At 33.5% G+C, this 14,857-nt stretch overlaps 1 long non-coding RNA gene across 1 annotated transcript in view; it reads right to left on the reverse strand.

Annotated features, from left to right (window-relative positions):
• Positions 1-583: 583 nt before the first annotated feature.
• LOC130540715 (uncharacterized) overlaps positions 584-14,857 on the reverse strand; it is a 91,902-nt gene continuing 77,628 nt past the window's right edge. The window contains exons 5-6 of the long non-coding RNA XR_008954708.2: positions 4,296-4,399; positions 584-1,241 (exon numbers count right to left, since the gene is read on the reverse strand). This is a non-coding gene — a long non-coding RNA (uncharacterized LOC130540715). The remainder of the gene's footprint in view (positions 1,242-4,295; positions 4,400-14,857) is intronic.

The raw sequence follows: 14,857 nt of genomic DNA on the forward strand, positions 1-14,857 counted from the left end.
TCTATTTCTTTTCTACACTGGTTGCAAAGAAATATTATACTGACCTGATCCCCAAAGTTAGCATTCCTGTATGATTTTTGACCAAGAAAATATGAGTGGAAATGATATATGTTGTCTCTGGGTGAAAGAATTTAGCTAGTGCTTGAGTCTTTCATTCACTCATTCTCTGGCCCACAGAAGTAGAAAGTTCTATATTCAGATATATGTCTACAAGATGGTTAAGCCTCTTTTGGTGTGGCTTGTAAAGGATAATTGCTCTGACGACCACCTAGATTTGCAAGCAAATTTACTTAAATCTTAACTTAGATTATCCTAAATCTTAACTGAGATGGGAGACTTGTTTGTTGTCACAGCATAACATCATCTAACCCGACTGACACAGAATCTTTCTCACTTCATTATGTTTTATTATCCCCTGCCTATTCCCTGTGGCAATGAATATTTCCTTTAAAACTAAAAGAACTTGCATGTTTATTTGCAGACATTAAGGGAAAGAGCTAGCTAGTCCTGTTGACCATTACCGCAAAAAGATCCACCAGCAAAAGAGTGGGCATAGAAAGCGGGTAGACAATCATTTTTTCTTGGTCTATTCAGCTATTGATACTTTATGAAACATGTACAATAGTTACATTCTTTCAAAGTAAAAACTATAAATCAAGTTACACATAAAAAAATAGTAGAGTAGGTAGAATTCCTTGGACTTGTAACTAAGGTTTCCATTCCTTATTCTGCTCCTTCTTCAGTGGGCTCTACCTCTTATGGCATGCAGGAAGAGGGAAGGATGGCAACTCATGGAGCGTTCTTCCTCAACTGCTTATATCCTATTCCCCTGCATACAAGTGAGTTCGATTTTCCTCAGAAAAAGAATTGCTTCACCTAGCTTCACCCATGTCCCTACAAAGGACATGAACTCATCATTTTTTATGGCTGCATAGTATTCCATGGTGTATATGTGCCACATTTTCTTAATCCAGTCTATCGTTGTTGGACATTTGGGTTGGTTCCATGTCTTTGCTGTTGTGAATAGTGCCACAATAAACATACGTGTATATGTGTCTTTATAGCAGCATGACTTATAATCCTTTGGGTATATACCCAGTAATGGGATGGCTGGGTCAAATGGTATTTCTAGTTCTACATCCCTGAGGAATCGCCACACTGACTTCCACAATGGTTGAACTAGTTTACAGTCCCACCAACAGTGTAAAAGTGTTCCTATTTCTCCACATCCTCTCCAGCACCTGTTGTTGGACAAAAAACCAAACACCGCATGTTCTCACTCATAGGTGGGAATTGAACAATGAGAACACACGGACACAAGAAGGGGAACATCACACACCGAGGACTGTTGTGGGGTGGGGGCAGGGGAGGGATAGCATTAGGAGATATACCTAATGTTAAATGAAGAGTTAATGGATTCAGCACACCAACATGGCACATGTATACATATGTAACAAACCTCCACGTTGTGCACATGTACCCTAAAACTTAAAGTATAATAATAATAAAATAAAATAAAAGAATTGCTTCACCTAGTGGTGTAGATGAGCATAGTTGTGAGCCAAATTATATTAGTCAAATGTGGTTCAGTGAGACTAATTGTGAATATGCCTGTGAAGTTTACCTCAGGCAGTTATCAAAAGCAAGATGCATTCAAGCATGACATTTCATTGCAGTCCTGTTTTGCTCCAACACAAATCCTCCAATATCCGAACTCACTCAATATCTGCCCCAGGGACTCCACTTTTCTTCTCCTTTCTCTTTAATTGTGCAAGAATGTCAAAACTGCACTCTATTTTTCTTATAATTGACAAGAAGTATATATATTTATGGTGATCAGCATGATGTTTTGATGTTTATGTACACTGTGTAATAACTAAATTAAGCTATTTAACATATACATGAACTCTTATTATTCTTTTGTGATGAGAACAACGAAAATCTACATTCTAAAATGCAATGTTCAAGGGTACAATATATTGTTATTAACTATAGTCACCATGGTGTATAATAGATCTCTTGTATATTATTCCTGAATTTTTGTTTTGCCAAATAAGTTGTTATGTATGCTGAATGGGATAGGGCAAATTTTGCATACATATATGTGTCTATTTAGTTAAAATACAAAAAATTACATACCTTTATGTAGAAAATATTAAGCTAATCAATGAATAAGTATCTTCTAATTGATATTAATGGGACAGTTTAATGAATGCAATTTTTAATGATCTTTGCTCATATTGATCATTTAGTACTTGTAAACTAGTGACCCACACTCGGTTTTGGTAAATAATCAACTTTGAGAGCAAAAGTTATTTAAATAAGTTTAACTTATGTGAAGTTTTTTGAGTTTTAGGCTCATGTTTAACATTTTTTCTGGGCATTAGAAACTTGATATTTTTCATGTCATTTCTATTCATCACTTTATTCTCAATATGCCATTTATAGGGCATTCTATAACATACATTTTTTGATACTGAAGATGGAAATGTTGCAAATAACATAGCTGAGCAGAGTAAGTGAGAATAGGATAGGTCAGGCTCACTCTGGCAAGAAATTGGATGTTAAAATGGATCCAAATTTATTTTGGGAATTTGTTATAAACCATGGGATGAAAAACACTATGAAGTTAAGGAAATGGTCTGTGAAATAAAAAGAGCCTGTGATAAAGGGGAAGGGAACTGATGAAAGATTTTAATTACCTAGTATATAGCCAAAAAATGAAAAAAAAAATTTGCTTCAGTACTACCTAATATTGCTTCATATTCAATCATATTGCTCTCGTTATTTTTTTACACAAATTGAGAGGATTTCTCTATAATTTCAAACTATACACATTTTCAAATTATCTGTTTAGTTTTGCATTACTAAAACTTGTTACTTTTACTTATTTGATTTGTTCTAAAATTTTTATTAATTTGGCTATTCACTAACAAAAGTAGAGAGATGATTAATAATGATTAGACAGACATAAAATCAATTTGTCACTTTTGTAATGTTTTTCCTGCATATAATCCAGATTGAAGTTGATTTTGTAGCTTTTTTGACTTAAAGTAACATTTTTATTATGACTAAAAAGCAGATAACAAAACAGACAAGAAGCATGTTATTTTTTATGAGAAAAATGAAATTGAAAATATATTAATATGTGTAATTCAAAAAGGAACCATGAAGGTTCTGCACATTTAGAATGCAGAAAGCACTGGGAATCTTTCTAGATATATTTTGGAATACCTACATAGTTGCATGCTGAAAGAAAAAACAAAATAATAAAATGTCCAAGATATATTGTTGAATTTTAATGAAAGCACTCCACCTAACATGATCAACTGAACTTGAACTGAATATAAAATTATCACCAGTATGTTCTTTATCTGAATTTATTGCTTTGCCACTTTATTTTCAAGGCCAAAGAAATGAAAAGGAAGAGTCAATGAAAGTGTTTACAACCAACCAGATTTCCATAATTCTAGATTGTATCGGCTAATTGGTATGACTACCTGGATAGGTACGTTTTATTATTATATGTTGAAACCTTTTTTATGTAAGAAGATTTTTCTTTAGGTCACTGAGTATCTGGACTTCTATAGGAAAAGTTCTAATCCGCATGGTAAGAGATATTATTTTCACTAATTATTATGTTTCAATAGTAACTTTATAGCATTTTTAATACATGCATGAGAAATAAAGGGCCTCTTAGTGTGTTAGGTTATACAATAAATGGTTCGTAGGTGAAGTCAAGCGTGCTACTTTCTCATCTTCTACAAGTGTGACAACCTAGATTCTAGAAAATAGAGTTATTTTACTTTATCATAAAATATAGCAAAAGAGCTACAATATTATTGTTTTGTTTTTTAATCCATCACTTGAGACCTGACGTACAGTGTGGCAACAAGAAGATAGGACATTATTCTTGAAAACTTGCTCCAGAAATGTCGTTTTTTTCTTTTTCTTTTTTTTTTTGAAACCGAGTCTCACTCTGTCGCACAGGCTGGAGTGCAGTGGCGCGATCTCTGCTCACTGCAAGCTCTGCCTCCCGGGTGGATACCATTCTCCTGCCTCAGCCTCCCAAGTTGCTGGGACTACAGGCACCCGCCACCACTCCCGGCTAATTTTTTGTATTTTTAGCAGAGACGGGGTTTCACCGTGTTAGCCAGGATGGTCTCCATCTCCTGACCTCATGATCCGCCCGCCTTGGCCTCCCAAAGTGCTGGGATTACAGGCCTGAGCCACCGTGCCCGGACAATGTCGTTTTTTTCTGATAAGATTAGCATAATCTACTGTTTAAAACTCACTTCTCCGAAAGTCGAGTGGTTGGGTTCATTGCCCAACCCTGTCACTTATTAGTCTAACACTTTGGGCAGTGTTTCTTATCTGATGGATGTCCCAGTCTTCTCATCTGGAAAATGAGGAGAATAATGAAACTTACCTACCTTATAGGTTGATTGAAAGAGTCAAATGAGGTAGTATGAAATACTTAGAACAATGCCTAGCTCTTGGCAATCTGAAAATTGCCACATAAAAGTGAGCTTTCCTTACCTTCATGCTGCTATTTTAGTTTGAAAGAGACAAACGTTTCCATTTAAGAGTGCATATTGTTTCACTGAAAAATTTAAAATGACCCCTTGGGACTGGAAAAGAAATAATATAATTGGTTTTCTCTTGAGTTATTATTATGTGGAAGGTCTGGTGCTTCTAATTGTATAAATTTATATCCAGGGACTTAGTAGAAAATCTGTGTAACTCAGCTATTATTTTGGCATTTCATGGTGATTCAAACACTGTATCTTTTTCCTGGATGGTGTGTACAACAATGTTTTCTCCTTGATATGAAGTTGAGGAAGATTAAAAAAAAGATAGAACTAAACTAACTTTATGATACAGTCTCAGGATTAAAATATCCCCTGTGTTTAATATGCAGATACTTTTTGTTTTGGAAAATTAACCTTGCCAGAAATAATAGTAATATTTATTTTATTTTGACAAACATCGTGAAAAAATGATTGATATTTCTCAAGCATTTGTTATCAATTATAATCCAGATAAACTAATCACAGCTAACCTTATTCTTTATGATTATCATGGTTGAGGAGTAACATATAAACCAAGACAGAGAGCAATGAACATAGAATATAAAAATATATATTCTTCCTGAATATTTCCTACACCATGTAAGTCAGGATCCATATCAACCCTATTCCATGTTTGCAGATTTCAAAGTATTCCTTAAAATTCTTCAATTACAAGAACTTCCAAAGTTGACTTGTGTAAATGTCACTTCCCTTAGAAAAAAACACTATGAGCTTAACCACGTCTATTTGGGATGATGGAATTGGCAGGCGAACTTAAGAAATAGACTGCTACTAACAACATTGTCTTTTTGTATTGGAATGCCTCTGACCTGAACCCATCCTTTGAGCTCTTGGAAATATAAGCTCTTTTTGAAATGCATAAGTCTTGAAAAAATTGAGATGTTTTGACACCCTGGTACCTACAACAAACTCCAGAATTACTAAATATATATTTCAGATTTGTTTGAGAGTAGTTGTGGGTGAGACTTAAATGAGCCATGAGCCTCAGGTCCCAATTTCCTGATATAGAATATCACACACATTTAAAGCCAATCTACTTTAAGTAATTGCGAACATTTTTGTTCCAATATTTTGATCTCCTTCTAAATAACATTATGGCAAAAGCCCATAATTTCCTCAAGTTCAGATAAGATGATAGTTATAAGCATCTTATGTTCTCTCCCTTCGTTACATATAAAAGAAACATATTTCTTAATTAGACATAAGTGTTGTCTAAATTTTGTTCTTGAATATTACACTTGGGAATTGCAAAAGTTATCAACAATTGCAGAAAGACACTTATGACCTTTAGCCACCAGTTCAATTGGTGATTTCACTGTGGACCCCTAAGATAATCATAAAAATGGTTCTTCTACTTGGGTAGAGATATAATTCACAGAACAATTCAAGAAAATATTTGGATCTTTCTTTCTCTAGTATTGAGAGTCAGAGATGTGAGGCTGTGAAATGGCAACAAAAAAGTGAAACATTTATAATATAGAAAATAATTGCATATAATTAAGCACACAGCAATTTCATCAGAATAGGGGTAATTATCTAGATTCTTCATTGTAAATCACAAAGGTAATTTTCATCTGTCTTGTAAAAACATGTGAGGCCACAGTTTATTTCAGAAAATGAATGCCTTTAATTTTGCATTTTACCTAAGGATGATTAAAATACTTTTTAAACATACGACCCTAACTTCCGTGAGCAATCACAGTATATGTACTATTAACTTGAAATATTTACAGTCATATGAGGGGACTCAAAACATTTAAGAAAAGTTTAGAAAAAGGATACAATATTTTGGATATATAATTAATATTTTGCTATTGAAAATTCCTCCTATTAAATCTATTATAATTTTGTCCTAATACTTCAGTTTCAAAATGGTTAATCTAATAAAATTGCATAACACATTGTTTAAATATTAATAAATAACAATACAAGAAGTATAATATTGCTTATTTTCATAATATATGTAAGATAAAAAATAAAAGGAAACAAAATGTATGGACTAAGATTCTAGGGCAGTTTTTTTTAAAAAAAACAGATCTAACGCTAACTATTATGATAGATTCTCAGTAATAAGAATCTTCTTTTGTTTGACTTGATAGGAGTATCTTCTAACAAAAGCATATAATGTTCAAAGGTACCAATTATTTTCTTAACAGAATAAATAATGTGCATTAAGAATATTTTGTCTCAGATAGCAAAATATAAAACCACAGAAGAACCTTCAATCATTTTCTGGGTGTTAAGAGATCAATTTGTGAAATCACTTTTGAGAAAACTTCAGTTTCTGCCATGAGCAATACAGTAGTTTCCTTCTACCTGCATGTCGCATAATCTTAAATTTCACAGGAGATACGAAAGAAAAAATATTGTTAGATCAGATGAAACTCTGGAATAGGAAAAGTTATATAATTACAAAATAGCCTTAAAAAGCTTTTTTGTATGATTTTCACAAACTTAAAATGTAATTTGAAATAATATGTGCACATTTCCCCTAGGAATTGTTTTCCATTTATGATTATTTTTTGCCTAACACTATTCTCTCTTTTAAATATGAACATAGGATTTGATCCTCAGCAAGCATCTCATGAGTACATGGTCTTAAATATTTGGGATAAATGTAATGTTTAAATTTAATACATTATAACTACAAGTATTAAAAATCAAAAGATAATTTTAATGAGAAAGAAGTTCATTATTGTTATTATCCCTATTGTTTTTGCCAAAGCAGAATTTAACTTTTTAATAAGATCAATATAAACAATGCATTATCAATATTTATTAAGTAATTAGAGACCTGAGCTATTCTATGTAGGATAAAATCATTTCTTTTTTCTCCTCAAGAACTTTCAAAGGATAATGTTATTTATTATTCATCATTTAACTAAAAATGTTTGACCTATTAAAGTCTAAATATTTTGTCAAAGATCACAAAGACAAAATGACAATGTCTAATTTTTAGTGTAGGTCTTATCTCTGATTCTAGTCCTTGAGTATTAAATAATATATTTAAAACATCTACCTCAATATTCTCAATAATAAGTGCTGTCATATTATTATTTTTAATTTTTATTGTACAATATTTCATACACAGGAAGAGGATAAGTAGCATACATACTGATAATTGTAAGATGACAAATACCACTCAAATTAAAAATAAATTTTACACATTTTTCTGTGACACAGCAGAAATCAATATCCTGGCTCTTATGTAGACCATGACCTTACTTTATGCACACACTCACATAAACATACACATACACACATGCACAGAAGTCACAACTGTAGAAATTCCTAAAAGAACAAAATACGCTACTGAGTTTTAGTTGACTTTATAAGGAAGATGTCATGCTGTATGCACTTTTTGGGATTTACTTCTTTGAGCATTTTATTACTAGGATTCATTCATTTCTTTTGACTATTGTGTGATCTCTGATTATGTAAGTATGGCAATCATGGTGGTAACAAATCTACTTGTCAGATTTTTTTCTTAAATATTTTATCATTTTTATTAGGTATAATTTAATACAACAACATTGACCGTTTTTAGTGCACAGTTCTACAAGTTTTGAAAAATACTCAGTTGTGTACCCATCAGCACAAGCAAGACAAAAAACAGTTCAGTCACTCCAAAACCTCTCCATGTCAACTTCATGTTAGTTTATAGTCAACACCTCCTCAACCAACAGCCTTTGGCAGCACTGATGGTTCCTGTCCTTATTGTTTTTAGTTTTCCACAAAGCCATATCGATGGAATCATAATATGCACACACTCTGGAAGTTGGGTATTTTCACATAGCATCATGCATGAGTTTCATCCATATTATTTCTCTTTAACATGTAAATATGCTACAGTTTATTGATTGATCAGTTAAATGACATTTGAATGTTTTCCAGTTTTAGGTGATTATAAATAAAGCCATTATGAACATTCACTTACTGGGTTTTATTTGAACATAATTATTTTATTTCATTGAGTAAATATATAGAAGTGAGATTTCTGGAATTTAAGGGTTGCTTATCGTTGAGCTTATAAAGATGCTGCGAAACTGTTTTCCAAAATGACTGTACTATTTTACATTGCCACCAGAAATATATTACAGATCCAGCTGTTCTTCATTCTAGCCAAAACTTGGGATGGTCAGTGTTGTTTTTGTTGTCCTTATTTTTTTTTAGTCTTAATATTTGTGGAATGATATCTTACTATGGTTTTAATTTGCAGTTCCCTTTTGACTAATAAAGTTGATAATCTTTTAAGTGATTTTCTAGTTTCTAATCCATACATGGTGCATTATAGGCATTCAAAAAACATTTTAAATTAAAAAAATACTATTTATGTACTGAAATCATATTGTACCCCAGAAAGATATGCAATTATTATTTGTGAATTAAAAGTTAAACTTAAAAATAATATTCTCACAATTTTTAGAACATTTTTCTCAACTTTACTTATTATAAGAAAGTAGTATTTTTTCCATTTTCTCCACAGTGAGTCAACACTTTTCACAGTTTTGTACTAAAATGAATACCAAAATGCCATTAGTCAACTGTAGTGAATGTTGAAATAGTAGATCTCACCGTAGGAAGTATTCTAATGATATTCTACCAAACGTATTATTAAATACTTTAATTCTAAAAATTGCTATTTATGAGAGAAATGATTCATTCATTGATTAGAGAAAAATACCACAAATAATCAAGAAATAGAAAATATCTTAATAAACCTGAAATTTAGAATACTTATTCAAAATCAACAAATTATGTTCGTTGAGCTATGCTAGCATAGGGAGCATTGTAAAAATTGAATTTGTTTGAATTACACTGCTGTTGAAATTTTAGTATCTAGTGTTAATCTCCAGTTGGTAACCATAGCTATATCTGATATTTTCAAGTTGTTTACAGCCTGGAACATAAAATAATGCCCTATAGACTAATTGCATCAGAAGAACATTTAAATGCTATAAATTCTGCTAGTTCAAGTTTGACCTACATTTAGCCCAGCAAAACTAATCAGCCACAGAAACTTAAGCAGTGAATCTAAACAGCAAAGAACTAGGCTATGCTTCTACACACTAGACTCTTTCACCAGAAATATGAAGTCATATTTTAAGTGAGTTATAATTAAAAACAATAAAATCTTTTAATAAAACTTAATCTAGTATTAGCCCATCCTCTAGAGTCTGACACCCATCAGATAAGAGTCAACCATATTAATACATATTAAAAGACGTTACAAACTATTCTATTTATATTACACATTTCATGTATACGCTATCAACCTGAGATGTTTTGAGAAAAACAGTGTTATTATGGAAATAAAGTGGTATTTGTTTTGTCGCTTTTTCTTGAAATATATATCTCCTAAGCCACAATGCATTGCATAAATCAAGTGAAGTAATTGAATTACAAAAGAATATTTTTGCTTCATTTCCCCTCAATTTCATTCAACTCTAGTCAAAAAAAAGTCTCTTGAAACTAAATGATGAATTCTTTGAGGGTATAGAGATAAATTAGTATTTAACAAGGTAGAAAACTGCTAGGTTTTAGATAAAACAATGTCAGAGTTTCACTCTTTATGTTCATAGAAAAATCATGTACATATAAGCATACTTAAATGCAAAGATTGGCCACATCATCATAAATTCAAGGTAAAAACATTTCTTCCATATTTATCATGAACATGAAAGTGTATATGCAGCCACAGTACTTGTTATAACTCATAAGCCAATGGAGTCCTAGATAGTGAATGGGTCTAGTATAGAAAAGTACATAGTACAGTGATATATGCAGCAATATCACAAACGTAACAGCTTCATGCTGTCTATTATTTAGTTCATTTTGCCTCCTAAACTTCAAAGGGCAGATCCTACATTACAAAAATTAGATTTAAATATATAGTTTTACTAGTCACTGCACAGTTTGAAACATAGCTGGCACAATAATTTGCAGAGTATTTGCTGAAATCAGTGGTAACATCTATTGGCCCAGAAAATGTATAAACAGTGGGAAGCTGCTGAAAGTCTGTAAGTGTCAGAATTCAAGTGCACACAGTTTACCACGTTTCTGTGAATTGACACTTAATAAAGTCCTCTTTATTTGTCATATCAATATATGACAAAATATTTCCAGCAAATACTGCTTATTTAAATCATAAATCTTCTGACATATCTTGCCAAAAATGTCTATTTACTATGGAGCCATTTCAACAAACACTACATCCCTAGAACCATATTAACCACATCATATACGATGAATAAGTTCAGGTCTCAATAGAATTATATTAGAGATTTTTTTCAATTTTCAATTACACAAGTTGTAGTTATTTACCTGCTTGCACATAATACTGAGTGACAAATATAGTCATTGATTCCAGGTAAATCTGATTACCAAAATCTGTGATTTTCTTACTATGCTACAATATCTTATTTTAGCCTACTATCTTCAAACACAGTGATGAAAGGAGAAGTTTTTGTGCAACTTGAAAAGCATGAGGTTGCAGAGTATGAAAAAAAATTTTGAGTCATAGTGCCTGGATATATTAGGATTTCTCAGAAAAACCAAATAAATGCCAACAATGTGCGTGTGTGTGTGTGTGTGTGTGTGTGTGTAAATTTATTATAGGAAATTAGCTCACTGGTTATGGAAGCTGAGAAGTCCCCTGATCTGCCATTTGCAAGCTAGAAACCCAGGGAAGTCAGTAGTTCCAATCTGTGTCAAAGGTCTAAAAATCAAGAGAATAATGGTATCCATTCTAGTTCAAGCCAAAAGGCATGAGAGTTAGTATCATCTATGATGTAAATCCCATGTCCCAATAAGACCAATGTCCCAGCTGAGTCATCAGGGAGAAAGACAGAATTCATCGTTTGTTGGTCTTTGTGTTCCATTCAGTCCCTCCGTGAATTGGATGATACCCACCCCACTGAGGAGGGTAATGCTCAGTCAACGAACTCAAATACTAATCTCTTCCAAAAACACCCTCACTGACACCCTCATAAATAATGTTTAACCAAATATCTGGGTATGTCGTAACTCAGTAAAGTTAACACATAAAATTAACCATCACATTAGGTTAAAATCCTGCTTCTGCTTCTTTTTATTTGTGCAAGTTATAAATATGTGGATAGTGAATTAAAAAGAAATTTCTTAAGTTGTTTGCACCTTACATTTTTCATACGTAAAATGGAAGTGATAATGAAAATAACCTACCACAAAGTGTTGTTGTAAAGAATGGTTAATATTTAAGTAATTAAAACTGCTTTATGAGAGAGAGATTTAAGTATGGTAGTTTGAGTAGCTCTGTGGACATATTTCTCTGATAAACTGATAAAATTTATATATACTTTTAAAAAACTAAAGTCTCTGGAAATTTTCCTTAGTATATACAACAAACAAAGAAGCATTTATTCAAGAATATTTACTGCAGTTTGATAAAGACAACAAGAGTCTGTGCTACTTGAACTGAGACCTCTCCTCCTTCCCCTCCCACTCAGTGAGACAGAAACTCCACTCCATACTGATGCAGATCCCTCTCCCCCAAGTAACAATAAAAAGACTATCTTTCCCTGGGATGCAAGGCTGGTTCAATATACACAAATCAATAAATGTAATCCAGCATATAAACAGAGCCAAAGACAAAAACCACATGATTATCTCAATAGATGCAGAAAAAGCCTTTGACAAAATTCAACAACCCTTCATGCTAAAAACTCTCAATAAATTAGGTATTGATGGGACGTATTTCAAAATAATAAGAGCTTTCTATGACAAACCCACAGCCAATATCATACTGAATGGGCAAAAACTGGAAGCATTCCCTTTGAAAACTGGCACAAGACAGGGATGCCCTCTCTCACCGCTCCTATTCAACATAGTGTTGGAAGTTCTGGCCAGGGCAATCAGGCAGGAGAAGGAAATAAAGGGTATTCAATTAGGAAAAGAGGAAGTCAAATTGTCCCTGTTTGCAGACGACATGACTGTTTATCTAGAAAACCCCATCGTCTCATCCCAAAATCTCCTTAAGCTGATAAGCAACTTCAGCAAAGTCTCAGGATACAAAATCAATGTACAAAAATCACAAGCATTCCTATACACCAACAACAGACAAACAGAGAGCCAAATCATGAGTGAACTCCCATTCACAATTGCTTCAAAGAGAATAAAATACCTAGGAATCCAACTTACAAGGGATGTGAAGGACCTCTTCAAGGAGAACTACAAACCACTGCTCAAGGAAATAAAAGAGGATATAAACAAATGGAAGAACATTCCATGCTCATGGGTAGGAAGAATCAATATCGTGAAAATGGCCATACTGCCCAAGGTAATTTATAGATTCAATGCCATCCCCATCAAGATACCAATGACTTTCTTCACAGAATTGGAAAAAACTACTTTAAAGTTCATATGGAACCAAAAAAGAGCCTGCATCGCCAAGTCAATCCTAAGCCAAAAGAACAAAGCTGGAGGCATCACACTACCTGACTTCAAACTATACTACAAGGCTACAGTAAACAAAACAGCATGGTACTGGTACCAAAACAGAGATATAGATCAATGGAACAGAACAGAGCCCTCAGAAATAATGCCACTTACCTACAACTATCTGATCTTTGACAAACCTGAGAAAAACAAGCAATGGGGAAAGGATTCCCTATTTAATAAATGGTGCTGGGAAAACTGGCTAGCCATATGTAGAAAGCTGAAACTGGATCCCTTCCTTACACCTTATACAAAAATCAATTCAAGATGGATTAAAGATTTAAACGTTAGACCTAAAACCATAAAAACCCTAGAAGAAAACCTAGGCATTACCATTCAGGACATAGGCGTGGGCAAGGACTTCATGTCCAAAACACCAAAAGCAATGGCAACAAAAGCCAAAATTGACAAATGGGATCTAATTAAACTAAAGAGCTTCTGCACAGCAAAAGAAACTACCATCAGAGTGAACAGGCAACCTACAACATGGGAGAAAATTTTCGCAACCTACTCATCTGACAAAGGGCTAATATCCAGAATCTACAATGAACTCAAACAAATTTACAAGAAAAAAACAAACAACCCCATCAAAAAGTGGGCGAAGGACATGAACAGACACTTCTCAAAAGAAGACATTTATGCAGCCAAAAAACACATGAAAAAATGCTCATCATCACTGGCCATCAGAGAAATGCAAATCAAAACCACTATGAGATATCATCTCACATCAGTTAGAATGGCAATCATTAAAAAGTCAGGAAACAACAGGTGCTGGAGAGGATGTGGAGAAATAGGAACACTTTTACACTGTTGGTGGGACTGTAAACTAGTTCAACCATTGTGGAAGTCAGTGTGGCGATTCCTCAGGGATCTAGAGCTAGAAATACCATTTGACCCAGCCATCCCATTACTGGGGATATACCCAAATGACTATAAATCACGCTGCTATAAAGACACATGCACATGTATGTTTATTGCGGCATTATTCACAATAGCAAAGACTTGGAACCAACCCAAATGTCCAACAATGATAGACTGGATTAAGAAAATGTGGCACATATACACCATGGAATACTATGCAGCCATAAAAAATGATGAGTTCATGTCCTTTGTAGGGACATGGATGAAACTGGAAACCATCATTCTCAGTAAACTATCGCAAGAACAAAAAACCAAACACCGCATATTCTCACTCATAGGTGGGAATTGAACAATGAGATCACATGGACACAGGAAGGGGAATATCACACTCTGGGGACTGTGGTGGGGAGGGGGGAGGGGGGAGGGATAGCATTGGGAGATATACCTAATGCTAGATGACGAGTTAGTGGGTGCAGCACACCAGCATGGCACATGTATACATATGTAACTAACCTGCACAATGTGCACATGTACCCTAAAACTTAAAGTATAATAAAAAAAAATAATTAAAAAAAAAAAAAAAAAAAGACTATCTTTCCAGGAGAGACAGAATTTCAGAAGTTTTCATCCTGGCCATACCTACCTGTTGCTGAAGCTATATATACAAATAATAAGGAGTATTGTAGTTACAAATTAATTTTTATTTTTAAATTTATTTTTAAGAGACAGAGTCTCTCTTTGTCACCTAGGTTGGAATGATCATAGCTCACTGAAGTCTTCAACTTGTGGGCTCAAGTGACATTGCTGCCTCAGCCTGCCAAGTGGCTGGGACTACAAGTGCACACAACCACACCTGGATATTTTATTTATTTTTTATTTTCTTTAGAGACAGGGTTTCACTATATTGCCCAGGCTAGTCTTGAACACCT

The sequence above is a fragment of the Pan paniscus genome, chromosome 14 (assembly GCF_029289425.2).
Source record: "Pan paniscus chromosome 14, NHGRI_mPanPan1-v2.0_pri, whole genome shotgun sequence".
NCBI lineage: Eukaryota > Metazoa > Chordata > Mammalia > Primates > Hominidae > Pan > Pan paniscus.